A 26,337-nucleotide genomic window follows, 5' to 3' on the forward strand; every position below is an offset into this window, starting at 1 on the left:
TCCTGAGACTCACATTGGTGTGTGTGGTTTCAGCATCCTCGGTCATTACCTTCCATTGATCCTATGAGCCTGGAGTCAATAAAGCCTCACCTTAAAGTCCTATTCAGATAATTATTTCACAAGGTGCGCTTTTGCTTGCAAGTTTTCTTTCAACGGGAAGAATTGCATTTAAATAAAAGAAGGGGGTCTGGGGGTAGCTGGGCCAATGGATCAGCTGGTAACTTGCTATGAAGCATGAGAACCTTCATGAGATGTTTAGAGATAAGTCTGAGGTCCTCAGATGCCAATAAAAAGCTGTGCTTGCTGCCGTGGACCTGGAACCACATTGCTTGATTAGATGGACTGGGAGGCTTGAATAGCTGGATGGTCAGCCAGTGTTGTTGAATCTTGGAGTGCCAGGCAGAGAGAGAGAGAGAGAGAGAGAGAGAGAGAGAGAGAGAGAGAGAGAGAGAGAGACCCTGTCTCAAAAAATAAGATATCCTAAATGTCAGTCTCTGCTTCACCACACACATGTGCGAACACATGCACACAAACATGAAAGAAGGAATGTCCAACATACACATTATGTTACAAAATACAATGTAATTATCTGATGCAATTGCTGTGCTTGGCAGGTAACCTGCAGGTTAGACCACTCCCTAGCAACTAAGGGATTCCTACAGAACTGTATCTAATTCCACTTGTTTTTAACCTCAGACAGCAAGCTCACATATCTGTCTGTCTGTCTGTCTGTCTGTCTGTCTGCCTGCCTGCCTGCGTGCTTGTATGCTTGCGTGTGCGCGCGCGTGTGTGCGTGCGTGCGTGTGTGTGTGTGTGTGTGTGTGTGTGGTCATTTATATCTGTCAACTATGTATCTATGTGACCATCTATCTATCACACGTGTATCTATTTGTCATCGATGTATTTATCTATCTTAAAATCACCCTTACAGCTGAGAGTAAGTCAGTCATCAGTGGCCTGGAGGGTGGGGGGGAGAATTACGTCCCATCCCTTGGCATTTAAGCCAGGTTTACTCTATCATCTTCCTAAGAGACAAGGAGATACCAACTTCCATAGTTTAGGGAAAGTGGTCTTGCCTGAGGAAGCCCTGGTGGGCTAGAGCTCTCTGTTCTCTTCCTCTGAGCCTGCCTTCCTACCTGGTTACCCACTTGCTTAGTCCTTGGATTGACCCTCCCTCCCCCCTTAAGTCAGATGTAATCCCTTCATAAGCACAGATCCGGGAAAGGCCAGATGTCTCCAGCACCTTGAGCCAAGAATTCAAAACCGAGTGCTGGCTTTTGCCTCACTTTGATGACCTAGTATTAACTGTAACTTCCTCCAGGCAGGGAATCATTGGGTTGATGCAGGCTGGCAAGGAAGGGGCCTTGTGCTTGCCTCAGAGTTGCTACCTGCTTCCTGAAATAGGGAAAGAAACTTGTTTGAAACGGTAAAAGAAAAGTCTCAAGTGTAGTTACAGTGTTATATTAAAGGTGTCTGTTTTTTCTTCTTCAGAAAGACAGCTGTCACATGTGTGTGAACTGAAAGTCCACGAAGGAAATACAATTACAAATTCATGTAGGAACTCTGCACATGAGTTCTAATCAATACTAACAAAGGTCAAATTTTAATTCAGTAAACTTAGATTAAATAAGGCTGGGTGTGGTGGTGCACGCCTTTAATCCCAGTACTTGGGAGGCAGAGACAGGCGAATTTCTGAGTTTGAAGCCAGCCTCGTCTACAGAGTGAGTTCCAGGACAGCCAAGGCTACACAGAGAAACCCTGTCTCGAAAAACCAACCAACCAACCAACCGACCAACCAACCAACCAACCAAACAAACAAAAACAAAAAAGAAAAAAGCAAACAAACAAACAAACAAACAAAAACCAAAAACTAATCACAAATAATCACTATACTAGTCTGAAGCTGCTGAAGACTATGACAAATATGTGAGGGGGTGAACTTTTGGGGTAAGTGTGTTTTGTTGACTCTCTCTCTCTCTCTCTATCTCTCTCTCTCTCTCTCTCTCTCACACACACACACACACACACACACACACACACACACGTTTTGTACGCAACTACCTAGTCATGTAATTCTTTTATTTGTTTCCCAGCAAATCTTGTAAAAGGTAAGGTTTGTGAGCATGCCCCCAGGCCTTTGAGAATGTTCATTGGCTGAAACTGATGGTGTTATTTCCCCAGGGGAAAAAAAACCCGTAAGATATTCATATTATAATAGAAAGCACAATGCAATTATCTCATGCATTTACTGCTCCATGCAGCCCACATTCTTCTATACTGAGGACCTCTTGTGGTTCTCTGTTTCCTGCTAGGGGAAGTAAGTGGGAACCCTTATCATGACAGCAGATCCAGTCCTCCTCAGCCTGTACTCCTCAGAAGCCAGGGTGCTGACTCACTGAACAAAATTATCCTCAGAAACTTCAGGATCAGAGGCCAGCTCCACTGCTCTGTCCAAAGAACTCTGAGAGACAGGAAGCTGGAGTCTGGTAGAATAACAGGAGCTTCTTGGAAACCCCCAAACTCTACGCTTGCTCTTTGTCCTAGGTTAGAAAAAAAAATTTTTTTTAATCTCCCATACTGTCTGAACTCTTGTTGAGTGGCTCCCCCTACCTGGCTCCTGAAAAGTTATTCCTTCATGGAGCTATTCTGACCATCACCTGTTCAAAGATTTGAAAACTGGGCTGTCTGTTTTAGATGGTAGAAATGAGACAAATGCAGTGGTCTGAACCAATAATAAGTTTGGAGAACTCTTAGGCAGGCAGACATCCCTTCCCTTAGGTACTGATGGAAGAAAGGGCCTTAGGAAGCACTGTGCTCTTTTTCCAACCAGCACTCTTGAGATTTAGTCACTACCTTGGTCTTTGATAAGTCCCAGACATAAAGAATTAAGCTGCTCATTGATTTTAAATACCAAAGCTGCCATTTATATTTGGCAGTTGGTCATAGTGGCATGTCTACGATTTCAGCATCTGGAAGTCATGAGAATCATGAATTCTAGGCTAGCCTGTGATACATACCAAGACTCAGCCTGAAAAATAAAAATAAAAATAAAGAAAAAGTATTTGTTGTTAATTTAAAACAATTATTAATTAAGGTATTGAACTCTAGTTGTTTTTTTTTAAGCTTTGGGATTTTTTTGTTTTTTGTTTTTGTTTATTTGTTTGTTTGTTTTTCCTAAAGGGAGTTGTGTTAGATTGAGAGCACTGGTTGCTCTACTGGAGGACCTGGGTAGGCTTCCAATTCCCTGTACCCAACTGGAAGGAAGCTCACAGTTTCGGGGGATGTACTACACCTTCTTTTGACCTCTGCAGGCACCAGGCATGCAGGTCCTACAGAGACATACTTACAGGCAAATCAAGCATACACATTAAAATTAAAATAAAATAACTAAGAGAACTGTGTTTTATTTATGGAATGAAGTAAATCTGTGTCTAACCCTTCTAAATAAAAGGATGAAGACTTCATTTTAGTGGGTCACACTCCATGTCAGGGATTTTTAATGCTGGAAGGTCAATTCCCAGTTTCTAAATGGAGATCATAAGAAGTAAGTAGTTAGCTAAATGACTAGTCATATAACTAGCAGAGTATTAAGATCAGGGGACTACTGCACAGGTTCACTGAGCTATGGTCCCATGGTGAGTTACTTACTGTGGGGAAGAGGCCAGACATCTAGACCAAATCCCCACTCAGGTGAGCAGCACTGTACTTCTGGAGGTCAGAAGGTGGAGAACTGAAGTTTGCTGGTGCATAAGACAGGCTTGACTTCACAGAAGCTTTCAGCCCGATGCAAATGGTGTTCACAGAATCTGAGAGAGGCCACAGACACTTCCTGGCAAGAACAGCCCTTCCTCTCCCCTAACTGTTTCTTGCTCTTGTCACATGAGGTCCTACCCTCCCTGGGTACACATCCTCTCCTCTGGTTCTAATCCTACTTTCAATCCCAAACTCTGCTTAAAGTCAAAATAGTTTTGCTTCTAACTCCCTGCCTCACATTTGACCACACAGATATAAAAATCATTTGTAGGAGGATAATTATACCAGTGCTCTGGAAGATATATAATTTGTTTAGAATTGCTTAAATTCATCTTCTTAGTATTGTGTGAGTGAGTGTGTGTGTGTGTGTGAGTGTGTGAGTGTGTGAGTGTGTGTGTGAGTGTGTGTGTGTGTGCATGTGTGTGAGTGTGTGTGTGAGAGTGTATGAGTGTGTGTGTGTGCATGTGTGTGAGTGTGTGTTTGTGTGTGTGTGTGTGTATGTGTGTGTGTGTATGTGTATTCCCAAGCTACTATGCTCGAGTGGCCTTCAGAAGCTAACCCTGCAGGAGTCACTTCTCTCACTCCACATGCAGGTCCCAGGGACTGAACTCAGGTTGTCCGTCTTGGAGGCAGAGACCTTCACAGGCTGACTCATCTCACTAAGCCTAAACGTTTTGTAACACATGAACTGGCACATCATTTCTGCACTCTAACGTCCTGACGCTGAAGAGAGTTCCTGACGGGAAGTTATTTATAGACCCTGGAGACAGCAGCAACGGTGAGACTAAACATACAGTTCCTTAGAGCACGCATGACATGCTGGGGCAAGCGTGATTTTTACAGCACGCTTCGGAAGCTCGATCAAGACCGCTTTGCTGGATGTTTCCAGAACATTCTTAAGGAATATTTGAAAACCAGGATTGGAAAAAAACCCAAAACAACAACAACAACAACAGATTAGATCAACTCTTTGCTGTGGAGATTCTGGCTTCCAAAAATCCTGCTGACTGCAGCACAGGTAAATAAATGTATAATAGATAAAACACAAACAACATGAAGCAGCACAGCGTGCCGCGTTGGCCCGACCATTTCCTCACAGAATTCTCACGATTCATTTGGGGGAATTCAACACCAGTTTTGACTTTGTACCATACTGGCTTATAGAGTCATGCTCTGGTGATAAACTGCATAGATTTATTTTCAAGTAATAAATGTGCACCATTGCCCAGCTACAGTCATTGTTTAACACTCAGTTGACCATTTGCTTTAGAGAGGTGGTGTGTAGCTAACGTAAATGCTGTGAAGGTTTGGATTCTGTTGCGTACTTAGATCTGCTTGTACTTGTTTTCTTCTCAGCTGATGATGTCATTGCATCATCACAGCGGAACTGGAATTCCTACTGAAATTACACTTCACGACAAACAAGACACAAGCCAAGAACGCCACTCACTGTGTTTTCCCACAAATAAGTGCTATAATGTCCTGTGAGAATTTTGTCTGTGCTTTTAGAGACATGGGAATCATTTGACAGTATTTAATTTTCCAGTTGTGCTCCTTATATACAAATAAAAAAAATTAAAGGATCAAGACTAACCTTTGGGTGCCAATGAGTTAACCTGTTCCTTCTTTAAATCCAGTGGTCTATATCTAGAATTTTCTAGAGTTTTCTAAGTTGCTGTAACATTGAGGAAGTCCTCTGAAGGCACATTGAAATGCTGAGTGTGTGGATGGTTTCTGGACCACCTAATGTACTATTGAAAAGATAATTTATTTAAACTGGGAGAAAGAAAACCTTTTATAAATTAAATGTTCCATGTTGTACTTTAAAGACATGGGGATATTTTAGCCTGCATATGTTGATTCCAACCACAGTGTTCTAAATTACCATTAAATTTATTTACGTTTTGTTTATGAGTGTTTGCCCATATGTATGCATGTCCACCATGCGTGTCATTGGATGGTTGTGAGCCACCAGGTGGCTACTGGGAAGAGATCTCAGATTCTCTGCAAGAACAGCAAGTGCTCTTAGCCAGTGAGCCATCTCTCCAGCCCCTCCCTTATGGCGATTCTTTATGCCAAATAAATCAAAATGCCAGGATGAATGAATTTATTTTCCCTTTCACTGGAAGATCTTATATGCTGGGTTGTTCTAGGGTGAGGGTTGTTACCTAGGCAATATGAAGGGACCTTGCTAAGTAACAGAAACCCACCTTCCTTGTTTGTTCTATGATTTCTGCATCTATCCCCTGTATTTAGTGTATAATAAACAAGCAACCAGTGACCTGGAAGAAAAGAATGCAGATTATTAGAAATTCCAGCACTAACTTGGATGAAGCAGGCACTGAGGAAGAAATCAATCCAGACTCATTAGGTAGATAAGCTTCGTGACTCGATCTCTAGGAAATAGCTATAAAGAGATGATTTGATACTTCCGTAGATTATGTGTTTCTGCATCAAAATGTAGTCCACGATGCCAAGTAAACCTCTACAAAAATTGCCAAAATTTTGAAATTTAAAATGATGTCACTGTTGTCTTCTTCAAAGTCTTGACTCCTCTTTTAAAGTAGAACTAAAATTTGCATGCCGTTCCTGTTACCTTTAAACTAATGTCATGTAAGGGGCTATTGATTTTTAACATTAGCACAACTGTACTACTTTGCATATCATCCCAAATTATTTTTAATTTAAAAATTGCATGTATCATCTTGAAGTCATGTGAAAGTTGAGAATATTCTAGAAGGTCTGTTTATAAAAGAGACAATTTGTGTTGCACCTTACCTGGAGAAAAAGTGAATCATTATCTGTTGTTAAGTAAAAGGAGTGATGGTAATATTTTAAAATGTGATATGAACTTATGTCTGGGGAATAATTATGAATATATGCTTTGAATGAGACTTCTAGAGTAAGAGATCACCATTTCAATAAGTTGCAACAGCCATTTGATCTCTCATTTTGATTATACAGAACATAAATACCTTGCCATATTGTCATATGCATTAAGTTGTGGTTACAAACACTGCTAGGAGAGATTCTCATAGGAAAAATTTATAGATGGAATTTAAAGCACCAATATTGTGACCACTGTTAGTGGTTAACATTCTTCCCACCTGCTGGCAGTGTTGGAATCTATGCTGGCAGCTAGAGAAGAAGGAGGAGGAGGAGGAGGCTAGGAGGAGGGGGAAGAGGAGGAGGAGGAAGAAGAAGAAGAAGAAGAAGAAGAAGAAGAAGAAGAAGAAGAAGAAGAAGAAGAAGAAGAAGAAGAAGAAGAAGAAGGAGAAAATGGAGAAAAAGGAGGAGGAGGAGCAGCAGCAGCAGCAGCAGCATAGCATGAAGCTAAGGACCCAGTCTGAATGCAGAAAGCCAGTAAACACTATATAGTCAAGCCAACACATTTTTGTCCTCCACCAACTCTTCAATTGTTCTGTGCAATTACTTCAACTCACTTTTGCCTTGTTTTTGTTCTCTTTTTTTAAAATCACACAGATATGCCCCAGCAACGACACACTCAAGATGCTAGGAAGGCATTTGATGTACTAGGAAAACATCTCTAGACATAAGGGGATTGGGAGAAGAACGTAGCATAACCATCTTGTCAACATTAAAAACTGTTGCATTGGCTTGACACTTAGGGAATTTATTCTTTATCAATCTTAGTACACGGTGATTTATATAACATCTCACTTCATATTGGATCTTTACAGACATGAGATGTCTGTGATGTAAATAAACATAGTCAAAACTTCAATATCGGTGGTCAACAGTAATTCAACATGATCCAAATTAATCTAAGACCAGACCAAGCACTGAAAAAAATGATTTTTAAGAATTTAAGAGATAAAAATATAAAAATATCTTAAAAGAAACTCAGAACATAGGAACAAAAATACAAATATGTTCAGCCATACACAGTCTAGACTGCGTTGCCTCTCTCTATTTTTTTGCATTCCACAATCTTTAAGCATAGGCATATAATAGTGTTTAAGATGTGGTTTTCATATTTAATATGAAGTGGTAGAGTGAACAATATTAAAAAGCAAAACCCACAGACACATGGAATCTCTGGATTAAGCATTTCTTAAGATACAAAGATCCTTTGTCTTAAGGGAAGAAGTGGATATTTTTACAAATACAACATCATTGAAAGTATGCTGGAGACCTCCTGGGTAACCTGCTGTCTTGTTGTGGAAGCCAAGTCCCTTCCGTGACCAGGAGAGTCACAGCTTCCTAAATACAAGACCCAGGTAAATGATGCCAGTACTTACCCCCGACGAAATGGCTTTCCATGTCTGCTACAGTTTTAGGTGCCCCATTCTTATCTAGTCTTATCAGAGATTAGATTCAAATGACACTGACTGGCAAACAAATAGTGAAATTTCAGTGTCCAGCCCTCTGGATTTCAAACTATCTCCTTACTCTAGAAGAATTCTCCATCATATCCATGCCTGGTTCCTGGCTACTTTCTATCTGCAGAAGCTGACTCACTTCAAGCTCTGCTCATGAAGCTTATCATTATCTTGTCCAAAGATTAAAAAAAAAAAAAAAAAAAAAAAAAGAAGCGCTTCAGACCTGAATGCCCTCAGACTTGAGAAGCTAGAGCAAGGCAGAGCAATGAGGGAAATATTAACAGCCAATGTGGCTGGCTTCCCCCTCCAGAAATACCATGTTGAAAGACAAATGAACAAAAACAACAACAACAACAATAGATTTTGCAGTATCTCCATGCAAACATTGTTCTTAGGTGTTTACTTCATTTTAAAGTTGGTCACTTTCCAGATCGACTTTTTGAGTTCTCAGAGAGGCATTGATACAAAACGATATGACTTAGCTCCCCGCTTCATATAAGCTGCTCATATTCTCTTATGCTTATTAATTTTGAAACTACTTAAGTGTTTGGTCTAATGAGCTTCACCGTGGGGGGTGGGGGAGTGGCCTGATGCTTGCATGCTGTTAATACGAAAATGAGCAAGATACCTTTCTGAGTGAACATTCCCACCTTGTACCTGAAGATTGGTGATCCATGAAGGTGCCAGCAATGCAGACATATGGCTTCATGCATCTTACATGCCATTATGTGAAGATATTTGGCCCCCAAGGATAACATTCTAAAGGTAATCAATGCTACCTCAGAGACATTTTAAAATATGCACTCTTTAGAAAGATAAATGAGGGACATTTCACTCAAAGTTAAAGGGAGAAAATAACACAACTATTTCACCAAGTCCATCTAAAACCTCCAGATTCCCTTAGTTGTCACAGCTCTGGTGCAAAGTTTCAAGTTTATGACAGAAAAATCAACCCAAAATTCCCACAGCAGAAATTCAGATTATCACCATATCTGAAGCTGGTGGTAGTTTTTTTGAATCTCAGAATGTTTCATAAGGTCCAACCCATCTGCCACAGCAGAACAATGATTCAGGAATTTGAAATTAAATCTGCATTCATTACCCAACATTCTCACAGCCTATATTAAAAATAGTAGACACACAGGAAGTCCCCAGTTAGCATCTCCTCTAAGTTTTCAGAAACTCAAATTATTGAGTCTTCTTTCTAAGAACCAGCAAAGACGCTGAAGGAGCATCTAACCAGCTATTCAGAGAGAATTCTCTCATCCAAACCGATTGATTTCCATCGATAAGCTATAAGGACCCGATTCAAAAGACCACCTCTGCAGCCCGCTTTACCTTCCCACTCCCTTCTGCTCTGCAGTCTCCACAGCAGCACAGGGCTCTGTCTGTTCTCGGGCTCCTTTCATTGCAGAGTGAGATGCCCACTCCTTCATTAAACAGCGTTAAAAAACAGACTGCAAGGAACTCCTCAGTGCAGCACGCTCTAACAGGGTGATTGCTACAGTTCTCAAGTAACCACACTCAACTGAGATCTATGACAAGCAGTCACTGAGAGATTGGCAATGTGCAAATCTAATAAAACACACACACACACACACACACACACACACACACACACACACACACACTTGTCTGGGTCTGAACTGAATTACCAGCAAAAAGAAATCACCATATAGTGAATGAAATTAAGTCACCAAGAAACCTAATGGTATTCCCCGGAGGAGCTGTTTAAGTTTCTTTAAATATGCCTCATCCAAAGTACTGTTAAATAAGCACTCACCGAGAGGAATAGTTACTTTGTCATTCGGACGACATAAATCATACCCGGAAAGGAGAAACTAAGACATGTATAATACAATGGTCTAAAGCAATGCCTTTAAATTTACACAGAAACCAAATCATATTAGCACAGACGAGCATAGCAAGAGATGATCTTTTCCCAATCTTTGAGAATGGAAACATGTATCACTTTAAAAAGACATCTAAATGTATTCTCTAGAAATATAAAAATAGCCTGCCAGTCAAAGCGATTAGAAAGCAAAGGAAGATGAGGACAAAGGACACTGAGAATCAGACATAAGCAGGTACATACCTTGAAGGGCTACATAACCCCGAAGACAGGGTCTCTCATGTTAAGATCACTCTGCTATTTGAAGGAAGCATAACTAGCCCTAGTGCCTTCCAAATGACTGTCTTTCATGAAAATGACATTAGCTAAAATGCCACTCAGACATCAAGCCCTATAGTAACATAATCCTGAAAGAGAGGGTCTACTTAGGCTGAAGAGCATATCAAAGGCTCTCTGATTTTCACAGAATTACAAAAAAAAAAAAAAAAAGGAAACAAGAAGTGCCTCCCTGCCTGCCCTGTCTACTTTGCTGCTTACTTAAAGCAGTAAACTGCAGAGTTGGGTTCCAAGGCAGATGAGGAAAGGGTGGGCACAGTTTAGATTTATTCTGCATTGGAGCAAAATTTGAAAAAAAAATACAGATTCATTTCCATTCTAGAGACTGTCATTCTAGCTTGCAGAAGCTGCATCCTTTGAGAAGGCAGAGAGCGAAATGATGGTCTCCATCTGCAACACGTTCTTAGGGGGACCATTTCTAGCAACCTCACCGTACACCTCCCATCCCGCCATGACATTACCTTCCTCATTGCTTTTTTTTTTTCTTAAGACTTAGGCTCCAGTCTTAGTCTGTGTCTGTAAAAGGTGATCAAGCTTTGAATTTAATACATCCGTGACATCCATGCTAAGCCATGTAATTTCTCTTCCGAAGAAACTTTTTAAAACACTTGCCTGATACAGATCCAATCCTACTATCACATTTATCACCCGAGACAGATAACGTTACACCAGAGGCTGTCATGGAAATGACTTCAAGATTTAAAAAAAATAAAGCAAAAAATTATCCTCCTCTCCCTCCCTTCTCCGACCTCTTGGGACCCAGGACCTCTGTGGTAACTGAGGAAAGTGACAAGTTTTCAACTGAAACAAGAGAATGTCCAAACTTGGCACCATAAAACCCATATAAAATTACTGGAAACTTCTGTTACAGAAAGCATCGTCCCTTTCAATTCCCTTCCCAGATTTCAATTTCTGCCTGCTTTGAGGGAAAGAGAGTCCACCCATGCCTTCCGCCGAGACATAGAAACAAGATAAACAACACAGAAACGACAAACAGGTCAAAGGGAAAGCACAGATAGATGGTAGAAAGAAAAAAAAAGGGGGAGGGGGCAGCAGAAGCAGAAAGCCCCAACAGCCAGACACAAAGGGCTTGTGATGCTCATGTCGGAAGACTTGGCTCTTTACCTGAAGGAACAGTGGAGTGACCCAGCGTCCCGGGTGCCTTGACTGACTGGATTTCGTTTGGGGCTTTTGTGAGTAATTATTGTTTCTCAGTGAATGCTTTGGTTGGGTCAGTTTGGTTTGTGGCTTGCCTTTGTTGTTTGGTCGATTTATTTTAACTGCTAGCAAAAGGAGCCCTTGGCTTGGAGGCAGGGGTCCTCGCGCTGCCCAGGCACAGCGCTGGTGGGGAACGCGTGGCTGCGGCTGTTGGACTGTCACCGCTCCGGACGCTTGGAGGTCTTCGCTGCTAGAGAGTCTGTATGTCACCACAGGCTGCTGAGCTCCTGTCTGTCTATTTGCCTGTCTGTCAGTCTGTCTGCTTCAGGAAAGGGGTTGGGGGTGGTGTCCAGGCTTTGCTCTGCTCCTCTCTCTTGGGAGTAGCCACCTTCTCCTGCAGCCAGTCCTTGCGCTGATCTGTCCGCCCCTCTGCGACCTGTGGTCCCACCAGCAATGCGGGAACCAGGTGACTGTCGTTGGAGCCCGCAGCGTCTCTGCTACTTTGCTACTTTGCGCTCCGGCCACTTCCCCAGGTCGGGTGGGAGGAGGTGACTGCAGGGAGCGAGTGCACGGGGCTGGCTGTCCCTGTCCCTCCCTCTCCGTCTCCCTGCCCGCTGAGTGCTCCCTCTTCTCTCTCTCTCTCTCTCCTCTCTCTCCTCTTCTCTCCTCTCCTCTCTCTCTCTCCGCTCTCTTCTCTCCTTTCTCTCTTCTCTCTCTCTCTCTCTCTCTCTCTCTCTCTCTCTCTCTCCCTCGCTCGCAGGATTTCGATCTCTCTGGCTGAGTAGGTCCACCTGAGGGTCACTCTCGCAGTCCCGCCGGAGTCAGCCAGCCTCAGTGGTGCTCCCGACCGCCCCACCCGGCCATGCCCTCCCACAGGGCTGGCTAGGCTCCCAGGCAGCGCCCAGCTCCTCCCCGCCAGCCAAAGACGCGTCCAGCCGGGCGGGCACCAAGAGCACCGAAAGCATTGCACATGCCCGCCCCCCTCCCCCCAATAGTTCCTGCCCCAAGACCCGTGCTGGCGACCCCTCTGCGGAGGGAGATGGCCCTGAGGGGACGCTCAGTGATGCCCGGTCTCTGGGCCACCACGCAAAGCCGAGGCTTGAGCGCAGCCGGCACCTGCTCTGTGCGCCAGGCGCTGCCATACCCACTGCTCTCACCACCCCTGGGCTGGAGACAAAGCGCATGAGCCACGCGCGCGGCAGCGCGAGCATCATTAATCAGAGGAAACTGGCGCGCTGCCCCGGCCCCGCCACCCTGCCTCTCCCTCCCAGCCACCAGGCGCGCCCCGGAGCCCAGCCCTTACCTACCTCGCTGGGGTACCACCTCGAGTCCTAGGGATGTTTGGCCAGAGCTTCTGGGTTTCTGGTACTCCGTGCTTACTCTCCGAGGCCAAGTGCAGAAAACAGCCCGGGGCAGCAACACCTCACCCCACCCAAGAAATGATTCTCAGCTTTGAGCTCTCAGATGCCCAGGCTTTAGAGCTGAGAGAGACTACAAGTCCTGCTGCTCAGCGAGACTGGTCCTCTGGATGCAAGACCGCCCAGATCAGTGCTGCCTGCCCCACTGGGCGCTGATGCGCTGACTGAGAGAAACCTTGCACTGCAGAGCCCAGAGGGGTAGGGCTGGGGCAGGGAGCAGAGTTGACACCTGAAGAAATAAAAGCTCTGATTTACCCATTTGTTTTGGAGATGAGTACTATTTTTATTATGTGCAATTCTTTTTTTTTTCATAATCTAAGGGCACACTACCAAGAGGAGAAAAAAGTACAGTGAAGAGTGAATAAATTTCCGGAATACCGCCCACCCGCTAGCGACTATACATCCTACTTTCCGACAGCGTAGGTCACCAGCCAAGATAGCCCATTCTAGCTTCCTACCCCCAGCTGAGAGCAAGGCATTGGATTCTGGCCTTCTTGGCTGGCTTGTTATTAATGGGTAGCAAAATTATAGTCGTGCACTTCTGTGTGCAACTGCCAAAGCCCATTTTAACAATATCCAATACCGGAGCTTCTGAGATGCAGACAGCGAGTTAAGTGTGAATCTGCTGCAATGCACAATATATTGACAACAAAAGCTTAGCAGTTGGTGATTAGTAACCTCATGAACAAACCACAAATATATAACTACCATAAAATATGCCACGAAAATCTCTTCTTTTATTTATTTATTTATTTATTTATTTATTTATTGACTTCTATTTAGGTACACCTACCTTTAATGGTGGTCGTTAAAAATGAAAAAACAAAAACAAAAACAAAACTAGGCTTATAAGTCACATGGCTTCCGTGGTGTTCTAGAAGAGTGATTTGCATAGAATCTTTATGGTCATGCTGTCGTGTGTGTGTGTGTGTGTGTGTGTGTGTGTGTGTGTGTGTTCGCTCACGCATGTGTACACTGCGGGGAGTAGGAGGTTGGATTGGTCCTTGCTGCACAGATCATTATTTTCTATCTGTTAGTGTCTCCCTCTGGGTTTCCACTTCTGCAGGGCAGGAAAAATCCACAGCAGAAAGTTTCAGGCAAAAGGATCCTCCAGCTTCCAGGACTCATGGGCACTTTGGTTTTAGCTCCGTCTTTCCTGCTAACTCCTCTCAAAACGTATTGGTAAATGTTTTCCAGCCACTTCGAATGCAACAGAAAAAAAAATCAAAATATTTCTAATCATATCCCAATCATATCTAACTCTAAAAACCAAACACTAAGTTTCTTCTTGGGAAAGTGTGTAAAGTTGTGTATGTGGTCAGTGTAGAAACCTTCCCATACACACACACCCACACACAGAATCCAGTTCTGTAAACCAGAACAGAAATTGCAGCTTTTGAAAAGGAGAGGGGAATTCTGAGAGAAATCCTGGTTTTCAAAAACAAAACAAAACAAACAAAAACTCTATCACTTAGACCGAGGAAAAGTTTCTAAATCTTAACAATAATGGACAAACTGGATGGTGATATTTAGAGCAACATCTCTTGTGATTTTTTTAAAGCTCTGTTTGAAAATAAGTACACTTGGATTTAAAACATTAAAACTCAACTGTATTTTTTGTCTTTTCTCCATATATAAATGGAGCCAACAAATCAGTGGCCTAAGATGGCTCAAGTTTATTTGAGGCCAAGTAACTAATCAGTATTCAGCTATCCAATTTAAAAAAATTTGTGTCTTGGTGTGGGACTGAAATATCCTCTTGGGGCTATTAGGCAGGTAGTGAGCAATGTTCTTATTGTAGGCGTTTGGAAGGTGTGCACATTTCCTTAAATGATTTGAAGTGGTTCTTAACGGTTATGGCCCAGACCTTTCATTGTGTAAAATGAGATCTTCCATGTCGGACCTCTGAGTGATAAAGTCACAGTGGCAGTGATATCCTCACTTTAAAGATGCCATGGAGGAGTGGCAAAGCAGGAGGTGCTCTTAGATGTGAGGGCCCTTGAGTGTTTGCTGGTACTGTGTTTGCAATGAAGGAGTATGCCTGTAACCAGGTAACCCTAGCTCAGGGAGTTGAGCTCACCTATACACTGGCAAACATCTGAGGCTGTTGGCAAGCTCCTTTAAACACATATTCCCTGGAGACACTAAATTAGTGCCCTTTAATGAAGCTCTCAAATTGGATTTTCAAAATAAGGCGAATTGCTAGAATAACCCAGCTACCTTTATGAGCACCTTTTCAGCTGAAGCGAGAAGTAGGATTTCCGTGCTGGTGAACTTGCAACATTTCTCAACAATTAGGTTGTGAGGAACTCCACTTAAGGGCAGACACCCCCTCCACAGTAAAGGCCCACATATTCCCTAGAGAGACTTCTCATCCGCCTCGTATCCAGCAAAACTGGCTAGGGTCTATTAAATATCAGTCTTGGATTTGGGTTTCAAGCTTTAGAAATATACGTAAGGGAGAAAGGCGAGGAGAAAGATGGGGTAGGGTGAGGGCGGTTTGATAGCAAGATTAACATTTCAACCAGAAAAGTCGAGAGAGCCCCATTCTTACTTTGTACTCAGCCAAAATAACTCCAAAAACACATTTCAGAACATCAACAAAGAATGTTACATCATGTATGCATCTGAGCGTGAAGAAATGTCACGATCAAAAACAAAGAGGACTTCGGGGACTAGAAACCAAATGTTCCGATGGCATAGATCCCTTGGTCCCAACTCTGTCTCCTCTGCAGCAGGCTGTGTGCAATGTAAGAAAATGATCCCCGTGAGCAGGCAGACCACAAATGACCCCTGGCCTGCACTCTCATGAAGTGATGCTCTGTTGCCAAAGCAGATCAAGACGTTTCTTAAAAATAAACGTGTTTGCAGCTTTCCTGGAGCTTCCTTGGAATCAGAAGAGAGGCACTGGGGAGGCACAGAAGGCATCTGCTACACGGAGGTTTGGAAAACGGGTCAGGGAAAGATCTGAGCAACAGTAGACCAGGAAGGCTGCTGAATAAGTTATCTTGTTTCTTTTCAGCACTTCTTGGGTCAGATACATTGACACTCGAAGCATCTTGCTTCCCCACCTCCTCATGCTGGAAAGCAGAGCATGGTGTTTGCCCATTTGCATCCTGAGAAACCCCAGGCTCTCATGGGGTCATGCATGGGGACAGAGGCAGGAGGACTTTCTGCAGTGCAGGGGTGGGACACCCTTATCATCTACTATTCTAGGACCACTTCAGATAGAAGTATAGTTCCACATGGAACCCTCTAAAGGCATATTGCTTTCTATTTTGCTTGTGGAGTATGCATTGTCACATGTGGTCTGGGCACACATGTACTTGCAGTTCACATTCACATGTGTGTACGTATGTATGAAGGCCAGAGAATGACATTGGGGTCTTCCTCTGCCAATCTCCACTTTTATTTATTAAAGTGGGGTACCTCGCTGGGACCAGAGCTCACTGGTATATGGGGTCTAACTGGCCAGCTTGGCCAGGGCTTTTGGGGCTCCAAGCTCATCTGGCTTTCCTGTGGGTTCCCGGGATCTGAACTGTGATCCTGAAGCCTGAAAAGTAAGCGCTTTCATCCAACGAGCCATTTCCCCAGACAAAGGTGTTATTGACTTAAAAGAAAACAAACACACAGAAAACACTAGGCCTAAAAAATGAAAGTAGAGAAAAAGCACAAGCCTTAGGAGACCACATAAGAAAAGAGAGGTCGATATGTTATCCAGGAAAATCAGGAAGGACACAAAACAGAGCCTCAGCTGTGCCACACTAGGTCTATAGTCCGTCTCTTTTATAGCCTTTCCTGGGCACATAGATTCCCCAGGATGGACACTGGTTCCTTCCTCACACAGGAGCAGATGAGTGTCACTATCAGATATTTGGCTTCTTAGCCATGAGTAAAAGCTATTAATTAGGCATTACGGAGGGTGGGGGGGTGGGAGATGGGGACTAGCTATAGCCCATTTCTAATTCAATGCAGAACATCTGAATTTGAAATTATTTTCCAAACCTGAAAGTGAGGTGTGTGTGTGTGTGTGTGTGTGTGTGTGTGTGTGTGTGAATGTGTGTATATCCGTACATACACTTGATACTTCAAAAAAGACTTAGGTCTTACTAAAAAGATAATTGTCATCTCATATCCAATGTCTCCAGAAGGACAACATTACAGAATTATCTGAATAAATGTACAATTTGTTCTCTAAAGCCATTCTTCAAAGAACGTCTCTTTTTATTTCCTTTTCATAATGAAATTTACATTTATGCAATGTAAAGAGGCATTTTGGGGAAAAGAAGAGAATTTCAAAATCAAAGGGAACAGAATAAAACCTTTCCCAGAATACAACCACCCAAGTTGCCATGGCTTTTTGCTTAGCCAATCTCTATGCATAGGTATCTGCAAATCCGTGGATCTGTTTTGCAATAATGGCTTATAGAATACGTGTTATTTTATAATCCACTCCCCTGTTCCCTGCTCGCTTCTCTACTTTTAAATGAATCATAAGTTTCTTTCTGTGTCTTTGACTATACTGGTATGTTAATGACAACACAGTAGTTCATTAAATCTTTAAATGTACTTATGCTACAAGTAAAAGAATACATGAGTTACAACCTGGAAGATTTTATTCTCTTGAAAGTAAATGAATTTTCCCTCCTGAGGTCTCCTGTAGCCCAGGCTCACCTCAAACACATCATGTAGCTGAGGATAGTCCTGGACTAAACCTCCTGCTTCCAGATCTCATGGGCTTGGATTATAGGTTTATGCCACCATGTCCTGTGTAAACCCTGCTGCTCATTAGGCCCAGAGCATATTCCAATTCTCTTCCAACAGAGCTACATCCCCAGCCCCAAGGGAAATCTTAAAACTTGAGCTCTTGGTCCAAAAAGTATCTATATTTTATATTTGATACATCCTAGATTAAAGTTCTTACACTAATTTCTGAATATCATTTTCTTTTATTATCAGGATTTACTAGAGAGTAGTTGGTTGTCCATTTGTTGTTATATTGGTTTTATTGATTTAAGTATACCACAAAAATATTAAAATACACTTTTAAATTAAGGGATTTTAAAGATACTTTAAAAATGTAGTGTATTTGTGTGTGTGCATATATGTTCATACTCCTGTGTGTGTGTGTGTGTGTGTGTGTGTGTGTGTGTGTGTGTGTGTGTGAATCACTTCCCTCCTTCTACCACATTGGGTCCTGTGATTGCACTCAGGTTCTCAGGCTTGGCAGCAAGCACCTTTACCTGCTGAGCCACCCCAGTAGCCCGAATTGTTTTAAATTAAGATAAAATCATTTTTATGTAGTGAACTAAAGCAATTCTCTGTGTTTGCTAACGGCCATTTTACTTCTCTTTGGTAGACAATTTTAAGTAAAACTGAACACGTTCGGACCCGGATGTTAGGATTTGATGGACTGGAGATCTCCCCCCCACCCCCCAGGAATAAAGCAGATCCCTAGGAAACAGCCACAAAGGGATCTAAAGCTGTCCTTTTTCCTTTGCCTATGACTGTAGCCATGCAGAGTCAAAGGCACTGACTTGACTCTGTTATGGCAACTCCTCAGCTCCTAGGAGTGCATTGGCAGAAAGGAAGGTTCTGTGGGAGTAGAAGGAGTGCCAGGCAATAGTCTGTCCTTACCTTCCCTGTGCGTTATAACCCAGGCTCACTCAGCTCCACCTTCCTGACATCTCTGCATGTATTTATCCCACCTTCTTGCAGTCTGATGAGGTCAGGATGAGTGGACCATTCAATTACCATGGGGATGGTTTGTATCACACTTCGACAAATGACACTTCTCTGAGGTGTGCTAGGTTCTTCTTTATCCCCCACAGTGATTGACACGAGGTTGGGTGTACAGAGAATGGAGGCAAGGGATTATGAAAGTTTCACAAACTCGATGTGTCTTTGAGGGACTCTACAGAACCAGCTTTGATGATGACCCAATGAGACACATAGGTTAATGAGGAACTAATATCATGGCTTAACCCATTGAGATCTGGTGCTTGTTACAAAGTCCATCTAGATTGTCATGGTTTATAAACGACTGATCCTACAACATGAGACAGACAGTGGCGTAAAAAGAGCCAGGTTTAGAGATCCCAAGGCCAGATTTCCTACAGAACCTGTCACCAAATTATTGTGAGACTCAAACAAGTCATTTTTATCAAGGAACCCCAGTAAGTCTACCTTTGCCTTTTATTATTACTTTTATTTTTATTTCTAAAATGCAGGGACGGGTCTGCATTTTCATCGAGTCAACCCCACGCAGCTCTGTTGCCACTTTATGGTAAGGCTCAGCACACATCCAAGAGGAGCTTGTTACTAGTGCATGGTAGCACTACCCCAGCAATACAGTTACATTACTCTCATCTTTGTTTAAACTCTAGAACTAGCCTAGAAATCTTTATAAATGATCTCAAAGGATTTGACATCAGAACTGAGCAGAAGTTAGAGGGTGTTTGTGGAGAGATGGTGGCATTTGCTGTTCTCTCTCTAAATGTAAAATCCGAGCTAACCCCTCTTTTCACCTGCAGTGAGGATTTTCAGGGCCCAGCACTCCTCCTCACTGTTACTTTTGTCTATAATATCTTTCATTCCTAGATGCAATTGTTTAACTTCTACCTGTTTTTACTAATTCTATCAGTTTTTTTAATAGTAATTCTCCAAATAGCCCAGGTGTTAAATAAAACACTTTTACTATTTCATTAACGCCTATATTTTTATGTTTCATTTGAACGTTCTAGTGATTTTCAGTTATTATTTTGACCACTTAAGGCGTAAACTTAACTCATTAACTCTGAATGTTTTTGCCTGTTAGATACACTTAAGGATATGTATCTGGACTCATCTTAGCATGCATTTGCTGCAAACCAAAGCTGTTGCTATTGAGGTTTTATTATCATGCTACTATTATATATCAAATATATACATTATTACATTATTGTATATTATAATATTACATTATTATATATAAAATTGTATATATAATATAATAGTAACATTATTATATGTAATATAATTTTATTTAGAGTACAAGCCTTGTTTTTATTATGGATGTTCTACACTATAATTTGCATTATAAATCATTATCATCCCATGAGAATTTAAGAAATATTTTGACCATTTGCATTTAATTTACAATGACCTGTTTTTAAAGGATGCCTCACCTTTGACCACAGAGGCTAACTTTTGCTTTATCTCAGTCAGTGATTTTAGTTAATGGAGCTCTCCTCTAGCCTCTGCCATACAATGTCTTCCAATAGTTTGTGAGCTTTGGACACAATGTATCTCCCTTTGTAGAGGCTCTGTGCAAACCTGTTAGTTAAGCCACATAACAATAAACCATTTGCACTTTTTCAAACGAGCCTCTGCTTTCCCCTCTGTGCTGATGCGTCGCTCACTCAGCCTCTGTGTGGACAGTACTAACATCTTCTGTCTTCTATCATTTCTAGAAGGTTGTTAATCTTTCATCTACAAATGTTGTGGGTTTTGGTTTCTTTACAAAGACAAATGTTAAATTGTGTGTTTTTCTGCCATTTTTTCCACTTTTAAAATTGGATATTTTATTTATTTATATTTTAAATGTTACGTGCTTTCCCGGTTTCCCCTATGTAAATCCCCATCCCACCCCCCTCCCCCTGCTTCTATGAGGGTACTCCCCCACCCACATGCACACTCCTGCCTCACCGCCCTAGCATTCCCCTATGCTGGGGCATCAAGCCTTCACAGGACCAAAGGCCTCCCCTCCCATCGAGGCATTCCAGCTACCCATGGCCTTTTGAAAGTTGATTTTGCCCATCATTAACATAGACAGAAAAGTTTTCTTTTGACCTGCCCGTGTTGATATATACAATATTCGTTTCGCATCTTCTGCATTGTTACTAGTGTATGTTCTGAATTGCAGTCGTGTTTCATTTAAGGTAGACAACTGTTGGTTTCTTACAAATACAACCCAGCGATTAATCTGATAGATCTGTCTTCATTTACACCACCAAGGCTGTCCTCCACTCTGTTACTCTCTTCCTGATTTAGTTCTGAAGAATTTCCCCTTGACTATTGCTTCTTTGATTTCTTTCCCGAGGCTTATATTAGATATAAACTGTAGGCTCTCGCTGCTCAAAACTGTCTCCCTTTCCTGTATGGGCTTCTTTATGGCTTTCTCATGTCTTACTTTGATCTTTCTTTCTTTTTCTTTCCAACCTGTGATCTTAACCATCTATTGCTTTACTATAATTTCATTTATACACATTTTAGAAGTTCCACTTTAGGATCTCTCTTTGTTCGTCTTCCAATGTTCTAATCCATGTTCCCAAATTACAACGGTCTATTAGTTCTTTTCTGTGGACTGCCCAATGACCTGGTAAAACATCTCATCTGCTAACTTCCCATCTTTCTCTATTTTCCATGTAAATGTAATGCAAACATAGTGAATCACCTTTATCTTAAAAATCTGAACTTAAGAGGCTGGAGAGATGGCTCAGTAGTTAGGAACGTCTGTTGTTTTTTTCCGAGGTCTTAACGTTGGTTGCCATCACTGGTGAAGCAGCACGCTACCATCTGTAACTTCAGCTCAAGGAGATCCAACACCCCTGGCTTCTGCAGGCACCTGCAACCATGCCCACAATTCCACCTGCAAACACACTTACCTATACACAATTAAAAAGGATAAAAATAATGCTTTTATAAAACCTGTGCTTGATAGGTTCTTCAAAATAACTTAAGGAATCAGTTTCATTTCATATTTCGCACAGTTCTGTTTCCTAGTTATTTGCATACTAAGTTTTTATCTTTATGTATCTCAGAATAATTAGTTTTCATTTGCATATTCACCCTATTAGAATATAGCTGTTTGTTTGTTTTTTTTTCCCTTGCAAACATAGCAAACAACTAATCTGCCATTCTGCATACTTTCAAACATCTCTCCTCATGTTGTCTGCCTCAGTTTCTTTTCCATTGGTGTGACAAAGCACCTGAACAAAAGCAACAGAAGGGAAACGGGCTTTATCTGGGCTTGTAGCTCCAGAAGCATGCAGGAAACCATGACAACAAACAGGAAAGGCATGGGGGCAGGATCAGGAACCTGGTTGGTCACCTTGCTCGGTGCTCAGGAAGCCAAGTGAGCAGGTTGGTGAGTCGAAGCTCTGAAGCCTTCAGTCCTGCCCCCAGTGACCCACATCACTGACAAGATTTGGAAGCGCACAGGTGTGTCGACCTCAGACAGAGGCAGGGAGTGATTCACAAAGAGCCATCTTCTAGTGGCCTCTGAGGCTCTGACTTCTCCACTCTTCATTCTGCACCTACGTGGGACTCTTCCCTGCTACGTAGGAGGATTTGGACGATTTCCTCAGTCTAATTTTCTTTTCAATCTATATTTCTTTTCTCATAATTACTAAGCCTCCAAGGATGCTCGTTCTAATTTCTTTGTGAGCTTGCCATTTCTATTAACTCAACTAGAAAAGATTCATCAATGAGAACTGAGCATGCAGTAGAAAAACTAACTAAATATTTATTTTAAAGTTTTGGTTATATTAATATATCTTATTCATTTTGAAAACTTTAATAACTTATCAACTCCAATTTGTGATAATCATTTACTTTTAGGTCTGCAGCATATTCACTGGAACATAGCTGAGCTACTGGAGCAGCACCCATAAAGGGATACTCAGAAGATGCTTCAGAAGATGCAAACTGTCTTTAGCTGCTTTTGGTTCACAAAATAGAGCCTATAACTCTTTTTATAGATTGTCCTTAGCAAACAATATTGCATGGCTGATTTAGAGCAACAAGACAAAAATTTCACGTGAAAATATTTACACACATATATACCCTTACAAATAATCTTATTAAGTAATCTTACATAAATAATTACTCATGCATATAATATTGTATAGTACAGTATATTATATAGTATGTAGTATATATAATTTATAGGATGACTTTTCAGTGTGTTTGTATGATAGCTTCAATGACATATCCAATTTCATAACTGTCTTCTCCCTTGTGTTAATGTGATTCCTAAAAAAAATTGATTGGCTTGTGTGTAAGATACATACATAGTATATTGTACAACACAGTATATATCACATATGGCATATAACATATGTTGTTATAACATATATGTCTACACAGTGTTTTATGTATTAGGTTTGAAGTTTTTAGATTTATTTACTGTATTTCATGTACGTGAATAGTCAGCCTTCATCCCACATGCATATCTATCTGGTGCCTGCAGATGTCAGAAAAGGGAATTGGATCACCTGGAGCTAGAGTTATAGGTGGTTGTTTGCTGATATGTGGGTGCTGGGAACTGAACCTGGGTCCTCTGAAAGAGCAACACATACTCTTAACCACACAGCCATCTCTAGCCTCAATTTACATATTATGTTTTAAATGCCTGTCTACTCAACAAATGAATTTTAAAAAATTATTTCATGTACTGTGACTTGTAGTATAGATCTTACACACACACACACACATATACATATATATATGTATATGTATCTATATTATATGTAATGGTTATTTGTACACATTTGCAGGTATACATGAATGTGAAAACTTCTGGCTGCTTTTTGATAGCTAGAAAACTTATTTAGGACTTTAGTAGTATTGCAAATTTTCAAGCCTTGTGTCTTATTTTTATTTTATTTTATTTTTTTAGTTTCTGTGATTATATTATGACTAGATCATTCCCCCCCCTTTCTTCCTCTAAACCCTACCATGTACCCCTCCTTGCTCTCTTTCAAATTTGTAGCCTTAAAAAAATCTTTGTTACATACATGTATGTGTTTATATGTGTGTGTTTGTGTGTGCATGTGTGTATGAGTATGTGTAAGTGTGTGTGTATGAGCATGTATGTGCATATGTGTGTGTTTGTGTGTTTTGTATATGTGTGTGTTTGTATGAGTTTGTGTCAGTGTGTGTGTGTGTATGAGTTTGTATATGAATGTGTGTATGTGTGTGTGAGTGTGTATGTTTTGATGTTTGAGTGTATATATAAGTGTGTGTGTCTGTGAATGTGTGTGTCTTGTGTGAATGTATGCCTAAATACATAAATTACAACCTGCTAGTCTGTTTTATGTTACTTCCAAGTATGTTTTCATGGCTGACCATTTGGTACTGGCTTCTGGAAGAAGCTATTTCTCCTGCTGTCAGCATTCCTTGTAGAAGAGGGTTCTGACAGATTATAAGAGCCATATATATATATTCTTTAGTCTTTTCAGGAGCAAACATGTTCTCTTCAACCCTAGAACAGCTGTAAAATTAAAATTTTAATTGTTTTCAGTTTAGAATTTATTATGTTATTTTCTCACATCTATTTTTTCTCACATTTATTTTCTCACATTCCTTATCTTTTTATTCATTTAAATATATTTTAATTCCTCTCACTTAGTTTAATTATGATCCCCACTTTGAACCTGTTAGTTACTAACTCTAAAGTCAGAGCTATCTGAAGGACATCTTATAATTATTATTTGATGATTAGTAACACTTTGCATGAAATGATAGACTGGGTGGATGGCAATACCCAGTCTTTGCTCTGCTGTGGCTCAGCCACGGCCTGGTGAGTGTTGCTTTAGGAGGCTCTTACCTTGACTGGGCTCAAATTGCTTACTCAGCATTTAGATCAGTAACTGAACATTCTGTTCCACAGGAAGGTCTGCATTCTGTGCTGTTCACACAGGGTGAGCAAGCACACAAGGTCTCAGATGAGATGGAGAGAATGTGTGAACAGCTCCTTTGGGGTCTTCTATTACTCTCCACAAACCATGTGACTAAACCTTTGTTGAATCGAGTCTTAGCTATCACCCAGAGCTGATGCTGGATTGTTGGCTATCTGTAAGCCATGAGCATGTTTAACTTTGAACCCAATGCTCTTTTAATTCCAGGATCAGTTCCCTTCCAGCACCTATTGGCTTTTATTCTGCAGAGCTCATTATTATTATAGCAGTGAGGTTTTGGTCTGTTGGGAGCTTACTTAGCCACACTAGAAAGAGAACTCAAGAGTTCCTTGGATTCCAAAGGAAGAAAGGCCAACTGGATGACACAGCAAGAATGTGTATGCATAAAAATTAGATCCTGGAGCAGAGGTGGTGCCCCAGGATCTCCTGATACTCCACTGTCCATCACCATGCCTGTGTGTAAGGAGCCTGATGCATGGTATCCTGCCCATGTTCTGCAATAAGAGTAAGGGAAAGAGGAACACAATTGCTATCCCCTCCACCACCTCCCCTTTGGTTCCTAAATTTGTCCTCTGTGTTGTGTTTCTTCTGAACTTGACAGTCTTTCACTGAAGCATGGGGTTGTATTGACTCATCCCATAAAGTTTGATGAAGAGGAAAGAGAAGCACCTGAGCATCTACCTGGGATGTTTTACAGTGCAAGCACTTTAAAATCTCACACTATATATTGGTTAACAGAAAAAGATACTTTCAGGACTTTTGTCAAAAAAAAGAAAAAAATTAACATCTTCCTGTTGGATCTAGTTCCCAATTCAAGGTAGATTAAAAATCTAATCTGGTCTTTCTGCTCCATTTGTTAGACATGCTTAGGTACATCCTTTTCCAATTGCTTTTAAGATAAATTACATTTGATGTATTCCCCTCTTGGTCACTGCCATTCAAATCCCTTACATTTAATAGACTTAACCGAACAGAAAGAATAGAGGGGAATTTGGAGAGATGGCTCGGCAGTTAAGAGCACGTATGATGGCTCTAGCAGAAGACCCAGATTTGCTTCCCGGAACCCATTCATGGCTTACAGCTGCCAGTAACTTCAGTTCCAGGGGATCCAGTGCCCTCTTTTGGCCTCCATGGGCTCTACATACACATGGTGCACTTAGGAATGTGCAGGCAAAACACTCACACACATAAACTAAATGTGGATTTTTTTGAAATCAGTGTATGTCTCATCCTGCATATAGATGTCATGCCATGCAGGACTGTTTCATGGGAGTTTATTTATTTACCAGAGAACACAAGTCCTTCTCCTAAGCAGAGGGGTTGCTCAATAAGATAAAGTAAGGAACACAAGGTCACCAGTGGACAGCAAGTATTTGGCATTGATGTCATTGAGAACACAGTGGAAGAACACCAGTAACAAAGAGGCAGTCTGTAAATAGATATGCTATTCTGCTTGTGAGCTGTGGTCCAAGACAGGCAAGTTATGATCAGAAAGCACAATGAGGATGGGTAAATTGTACAGAACCAGAAGATCCCTAATGAGAGGAAGAGACATGCTCAAGCAAAAGATTCATAGGCTTGCTAAGTGATTGTTGAATCAGGGCAGAGAACATTAGATGGAAACCGTATCGAAGGCATCACAGAGAGATCATCCAGAGGTTAAATTCTCAGCTACATGTATGTTAGAATCCCAATGTTAATCTTAGCTCTAGTACAGAGGAAAAATGCCATAGTCATGGCACCCCAGTCACCTTTGCTGCTACCAAAAGCATCCATTGCATGGAGAAATTTCAATT

General features: G+C 41.5%; 1 protein-coding gene and 2 long non-coding RNA genes across 53 annotated transcripts in view; 2 read left to right on the forward strand and 1 right to left on the reverse strand.

Moving 5' to 3' along the window:
- Positions 1 to 13,388, reverse strand: part of Arpp21 (cyclic AMP-regulated phosphoprotein, 21) — a 171,198-nt gene extending 157,810 nt beyond the window's left edge. For 14 of the 49 annotated variants that reach the window (NM_001362018.1, NM_001362035.1, NM_001362037.1 and 11 more), the window contains exon 1: positions 8,016 to 8,276. The gene's annotated coding sequence lies outside the window, so the exon portion shown is untranslated. Of the gene's footprint in view, positions 1 to 8,015; positions 8,277 to 9,434; positions 9,829 to 10,191; positions 10,413 to 10,745; positions 10,823 to 11,409; positions 12,282 to 12,749 lie in introns of those variants that run through there. The other 35 variants (NM_001362039.1, NM_001362017.1, NM_001362034.1 and 32 more) reach the window with 12 other exon arrangements.
- On the forward strand, positions 4,556 to 5,342 carry 2310075C17Rik (RIKEN cDNA 2310075C17 gene). Its single transcript, NR_131053.1, has 2 exons — positions 4,556 to 4,771; positions 5,110 to 5,342. It is a non-coding gene; the product is annotated as an RIKEN cDNA 2310075C17 gene (long non-coding RNA).
- Positions 11,377 to 26,337, forward strand: part of 2900079G21Rik (RIKEN cDNA 2900079G21 gene) — a 114,649-nt gene continuing 99,688 nt past the window's right edge. Inside the window, exons 1-2 of one of the 3 annotated variants that reach the window (NR_033431.1) lie at positions 11,377 to 11,477; positions 12,203 to 13,118. This is a non-coding gene — a long non-coding RNA (RIKEN cDNA 2900079G21 gene). The other 2 variants (NR_015468.1, NR_033432.1) reach the window with 2 other exon arrangements.

This window comes from Mus musculus, chromosome 9, assembly GCF_000001635.26.
Source record: "Mus musculus strain C57BL/6J chromosome 9, GRCm38.p6 C57BL/6J".
In the NCBI taxonomy this organism is placed as follows: domain Eukaryota; kingdom Metazoa; phylum Chordata; class Mammalia; order Rodentia; family Muridae; genus Mus; species Mus musculus.